Consider the following 6,477-nt stretch of genomic DNA (forward strand, 5'->3'; position numbering starts at 1 on the left):
CTTTCTGAACTCCCACCCTCACCCAACTTTGCTACTTAACAGATGATTGTTTTTGCATTGCTTTTAAAAAAAATGCGTATAAACATTATACTCTACTAATGTCTGTTTTGAATTGAATTCTGAATCTACAATTTACTTTCCACTTTGTCAATGCCCTTAAAATATTTTATCTCCTTTAATATGATTAATGGATACTTAATGTTGGTGCTGATTTTAAAAATCTAACAGATTTATATATTCTTTCACTTGGGTCTTGTTAGAGTTGCCTGGGCTGCCAAAAAGCCATTGGAAATGGCCCTTGACAGAGCCCAGTAAGACCTAGGCCATGGAATGGAGGGAATGGATGGCAAATGCAAGCAATAGTTTTTAGTGACACAGCAGCTGAGACTATAAAGAGAGTCACAGGCAGAACAGGAGTGAGAGGGATTACCTTGTTTCCCACTTCCTAAGCCTCCATTTCAATGGTGTGCTGATAAGTGTTTAACAACAAGCACTCCTGGGGATAAAGTCCTGATTTGTAACATTTGCCTATCTCTGTGGAGTAAATACTCTCACTGTGGCCAATTTTAAGCTCCCAATGAGACATCACTGAATACAGAGGTGGGAAGGAATGCTAAGTAGCACACCGTGATATATATAGATATTATATCCACCACATAAATACTATAGACATACCACCTCACATCCATTAGGATGGCCACTATTAAAAAAAAAAAACCAAGCAAATGTCAAGGATGTGGAGAAATTGGAACTCTTATGCACTGCTGATGGGAGTGTAAAATAGTACAACTGCTATGGAAAATTGTATAACAGTTCCTCAAAATTTTTTTAAAAATAGGATTACCATATGATCCAGCAATTCTACTTCTGGGTACATACCCAGAAGAACTGAAAGCAGGGATTCAGAGATCTTTGTACAACCATATTCATAGCAGAATTATTCACTATAGCTAAAAGGTGGAAGCAACCCAACTGTCCATTCAGCAGAGGAATGGATAAACAAAATGTGGTATATAATACATACAATGGAATACCATTCAACCTTAAAAAAAGGAAATTCTAATGCATGTTACAATATGGATGAACCTTGAAGACATTATGCTAAGTGAAATAGGCCAGTCACAAAAGGGCAAAAGATTCTACTTCTATGTGGTGAAATTCACATTTTTTTTAAAGTGGGTACGATTCCACTTACATGTGGTACCTAGAATAGTCAAACTAATAGAGTCAGAAATAAGAATGGTGGTTACCAAGGGCTGGGGGGAGGGAGATATGGAGAGTTATTGTTTAATAGGTAGAGAATTTCAGTTTTGCAAGATGAAGAGTTCTGTGGATGGATGGTGAGTTGTGATAGTAGCATAATAACATGAACGTATTTAATGCCACTGAACTGTACACTTAAAAATGGTTAAGATGGTAAACCTCAAGAGCATAGATAATAGCAAAATGCAAAATAATTAGGAAGAAATGAGTTTTAATATTCACAATTTAATATTCACAATAACATGAATAAATCCCTCCAACACACTATGTTCAGCAAAGGATGCCTCTGGACAGAATGTTTTTGAATATCCAAAACATAGCTATTTTAATATTCCTTTGTGTTACTCATGTATGATTCCAGTTAGTTCCAGACCGGCAGAAGAGGCAAAGCTAAGTTGTAGGCATAGAAATCAGAAGAGTAGTTGTTTCTTTGAGGTATTTTCACTGGAAACTTACATGAGGGAAACTTCCTGAGTTGATGTTCTATAGAACCTGGTCTGGCCAGTGGTTACAAGGGTATGTACATTTGTCAAGATTCATCAAGCTGTGCACTTTATATACATGCATTGTACTATTTGTAAGTTATATCACAATAACTATTGTTAGCAGTTCTAGAATTTCCATTTGATTTTTTAATAGATTACTAATCTCTGATGTAAGTTTCCATCTTGTCACCTATGTCCTTGAACACCTGAAACATACATATTTTAGTGTTCCTATCTGGTAACTCCAATAGCTTAATCATATTACAAGTCAGTTTCTATTGTTTGCTTTTTTCCTCTTGGTCTTATTTCTTTCTATGCCTGGAAAATGTGATTGGATAATGGCCTGGATGTGTGAAAAACAATGGAGACTTTGAATAAAGTTATTGGTGAGGGGATATTATAGAGGGGCAGATTGCCTCAATCTATTCCATGACTAAACTGATTTACAGTTTGTTTGCCCTCATGGGAAGTCTTAATATATATCTGGTTTTTCCAACACACCTAGGCTGCTGCTTTAGGGCTCCCAACTGAGAAGCACCATCTCTTTGGAGGGTCCTGAACTTCATTTTATATCTATCTCCTTTGTACCATGGTACCACTGAAAACTGCTCTTCTTTCAGCTGTACTCTGCTTTCTTTCATAGCTTCTTGCCGGCATAGAGCTGCATTTGCAAATGCTTTGAGGGGAAAGCCTTTACCAAGTGTCCAGCTCACTTTCCCAATGCACTCCAGGATCCTGGCTCCTCAAGTCTGAATACTTGGACAGCTCCACAAGCCTTCCCTGCCCGCTCTCCAACACCCTACTCCTCAATTCCCAATCCCTGATCCCATGAGATTACTTAAAGTGCTACTATTTTTTTCTGACTCTTAGCAGCTGCCCTCTACCCAGCTTCTCAGCCTCTTGTTCCTTGCCAAGAACTGGCAAATGCCCTGAAGGGAAAAAGCAGAGAATTGGTTTCATTCCAATGAGCTTCACTCTAGAACTGGCTCTGTGTGTCCTAACTGCATTGGTAGCTTTCCAAAGACTTCAAACAGAATTCCTTTAAATCAGATTTTATCTACTTGTTTTCAGGGTGTGTGCTGGTTTGCTACAGATACTCCATCATAACTAAAAGAGGAAATCTACAAATTCCAGGTAAACTAAAATTTCCTACTTTGAGTTCTTAAGGACAACAAAAAAGAAGGGGTCACTGATACATACCTGGATTTTTCTTATAATATTTGCGTAAGTCGGGTTGGATATTAAAAGCACTTCCTAGAATCACGTGCAAAAGACTTTCTACCATGAGCTGAAAAATCGTCGTGCCTGCATAAGGTCCAAGGATTTGATGAAGTTTGATCCAGTTCCCTGCTGAACTGTCTGCACTTCAGTGAGATCAGTATCAAACCTTGCCAGTAACCAGTTTTCCAGATATTGGTCACTAATATGCGGGAGAAGAGGCCAACCAAGCCACTAAACATCCCTAATTTATTCTAGGGAATGTTGAAAGTCAGCAGTGGTACAGTTTGAAGTGGAAATAAACGGCTTAATAATAATAACAACAATAACAGCTTTCTTGGAGCTTTACTGTGAGGCCAGCACTGTTCCTCAGTGCTTTACTAGGTAATAACTTATTAAGTTCACATAACAATCCTAAAAGATAGTGTAGGATATTACCACCCCTTTGCTGCAGATGAGAACGCTGAGGCACTAAAAGACTGAGCTAATTTTAAGGGTCCCATCCCTGTGACAGTGAGAGCCAGCACTCAGACCCAGGCAGTTTGCCTCCAGAGCCCCTCCCCTTGGCCACCATGCTCACTGGTAACTGAGAAGACTTCACTAAGATTTGCATCCCCTCCTTCTTGTTCAACCTCCAAGATTTCAAAGAGAAAAAGAAGATTGAAAGGAAGGCCTACAAAACACTCAGAACCAATTAATGAAAGAAGGAAGAAGAGGAGAGAGAGAATAAAAAAACCCATTTAATCTTCCCCAGAAACAGACTCCATGGTTCCAGAGATGATGCAATCACATCTCCCAACCAGAAGTGTTTATGGGCCTTGATTCTTCTGGTCTGAACTCGGGAGTTCCCTTAGAGGGGCTCCTAAGGGTAACAGTGCATTTTGTGTTCATAGGACAGAGGGGACAGCTGAGCACCCCCATCTTCTTGACTTAGGGACGAGGGAGTGCTCCTGGAGGGACAGTGAGGAGGGAGGACATCTCATAAAAAATGAGACAAAATCATGCTTTTCTAAGTTCATTAATGAATGTAACACTTTCATATTTAGCCATGTTCATGTACCTTTATCATTGAAAACAGTGTTTTCTTTACATTGATTCACATTTTTTTTTAATCACATGGGTTGCCTACTTTTTTGTTTGCTAGGTCATTTAACATATTTCTTATGTTTATTTTCAAGCCCTTGTATAATGGTCCAGCATCTAGGCCACCCGGGGGTTGTCTCTACTGACTGATGTTTTCTTTTGATTATATGTCACTTTTTTTGCTTCACTGAGCCTCTTGTAACTTTTTAATATGTGCCAGACAGTGTGTTTGACAGTGTAGAGACAGAAGTAAATATTTACTCCCAGGTATGGACATACCCATTTTTCTATCAGGCCTCTAGTGTGAAGGGCTGAGTCAATCTAATGTGTCTGTCTTGAGTTGGGTTTGGTTTTGTTTGATTTATTAGATTTGGTTTTTCACTGGATTCAAATGTTTTTGAGTAGGATCAGAATTTTTTTTCCAGCTGGGTTTGGGATCTGAGTGCCAGAGAGACTCCGGACATTTTTAAAAATGCATTTCAGCCCAGCAACCAGCTTTTCTGAACCACGAGAGATATATTTCTCCTTTACAGCCTGGCTTTTCACTTTCTGGCTCATAGCAGAGATCTTTTTGCTCTTCAGTTCTGCTGTCAGCTTTCTGCAATCTGCTGCTTCTTCCTGCTAGTCTTTAGAGGATCCAAGGTATATGAATGTAAACTCACATTTTCATTTAAAAAGTAAATCATGAGTATTATAAATGTGTGTGTATGTATTTGTATGTATGTGTCCATATTAATAGATAGTGTTAAAAATAACTCAGAGACAATTATGAGTACATAATTTACTCTCATATATGAAGGAGAACTGTTGATCTTCAAATAAAGCCCCCTCCCACCCCAGCCCACCAAATATATTAAAACAAAATAGGTGAGGGGGAGAAAAGAAAACACAACCAGGGAATGATGGATTTCTCTCTCTCTCCCCTTCCTTTTTTTCATAAGCTGATATTCTGGAATCTCTAAAAGGACAGTCTGAGCAGTCTGCCTTAGGAACAATTTCACTGGTCCATGGGAGAAACCAATATCAGTGATTTTGGGGTTTTCTGGATAGCATTGAAAATTTAGCTAAAAATTGTGCATGACAAGTTATATCTGCCAGTGCCCGTCTGTTGGAACCTCTGTATTAGTTAGACCAGGTTTGTGCCATTTTCTTCTTCAGAATTTTTAACCTGCCAGCGTTTGGTCAAAATTCTGCTTCTAATGGAGCCAATTTGACTATGGCAGCCTCAGTCTCTTTTTGATACATAATAATCAGTAGGATGTTACCACAGGATAATGGTTCTGTACCAACATTTATACACATGAATATTAGTGGAAGAAGTATGAGTAAAATCACAAATATCATAAGTAATTTGCAATCAACTTCATACCTAATTTTCCAGTTCGCCGAGGCCTAACTAAGAGAATAGGGCTCAAGAATCAGTTTGGTCAACCTTAGCTAACAAGGTAAACTTTTTTTTTTTTTTTTTTTTTTTTTTTTTAACATCTTTATTGAAGTATAATTGCCTTACAATAGTGTGTTAGCTTCTGCTTTATAACAAAGTGAATCAGTTATACATATACAATATATTCCCATTTCTCTTCCCTCTTGCATCTCCCTCCCTCCCACCCTCCCCATCCCACCCCTCTAGGTGGTCACAAAGCACCGAGCTGATCTCCCTGTGCTATGCGGCTGCTTCCCACTAGCTATCTATTTTACATTTGGTAGTGTATATATGTCCATGACACTCTCTTACCCTGTCACATCTCCCCCCACCCCCTCCCCATATCCTCAAGTCCATTCTCTAGTAGGTCTGTGTCTTTATTCCCATCTTGCCACTAGGTTCTTCATGGCCTTTTTTTTTTTTTTTTTTCCTTAGATTCCGTATATATGTGTTAGCATACTGTATTTGTTTTTCTCTTTCTGACTTACTTCACTCTGTATGACAGACTCTAACTCCATCCACCTCATTACAAATACCTCCATTTCATTTCTTTTTACGGCTGAGTAATATTCCATTGTATATATGTGCCACATCTTCTTTATCCATTCATCTGTCGATGGACATTTAGGTTGCTTCCATGTCCTGGCTATTGTAAATAGAGCTGCAATGAACATTGTGGTACATGACACTTTTTGACCTATGGTTTTCTCAGGGTATATGCCCAGTAGTGGGATTGCTGGGTCGTATGGTAGTTCTATTTGTAGTTTTTTAAGGAACCTCCATACTGTTCTCCATAGTGGCTGTATCAATTTACATTCCCACCAACAGTGCAAGAGTGTTCCCTTTCCTCCACACCCTCTCCAGCATTTATTGTTTCTAGATTTTTTGATGATGGCCATTCTGACCGGTGTGAGATGATATCTCATTGTAGTTTTGATTTGCATTTCTCTAATGATTAATGATGTTGAGCATTCTTTCATGTGTCTGTAGGCCATCTGTATATCT

The sequence above is a fragment of the Balaenoptera ricei genome, chromosome 1 (assembly GCF_028023285.1).
Source record: "Balaenoptera ricei isolate mBalRic1 chromosome 1, mBalRic1.hap2, whole genome shotgun sequence".
NCBI lineage: Eukaryota > Metazoa > Chordata > Mammalia > Artiodactyla > Balaenopteridae > Balaenoptera > Balaenoptera ricei.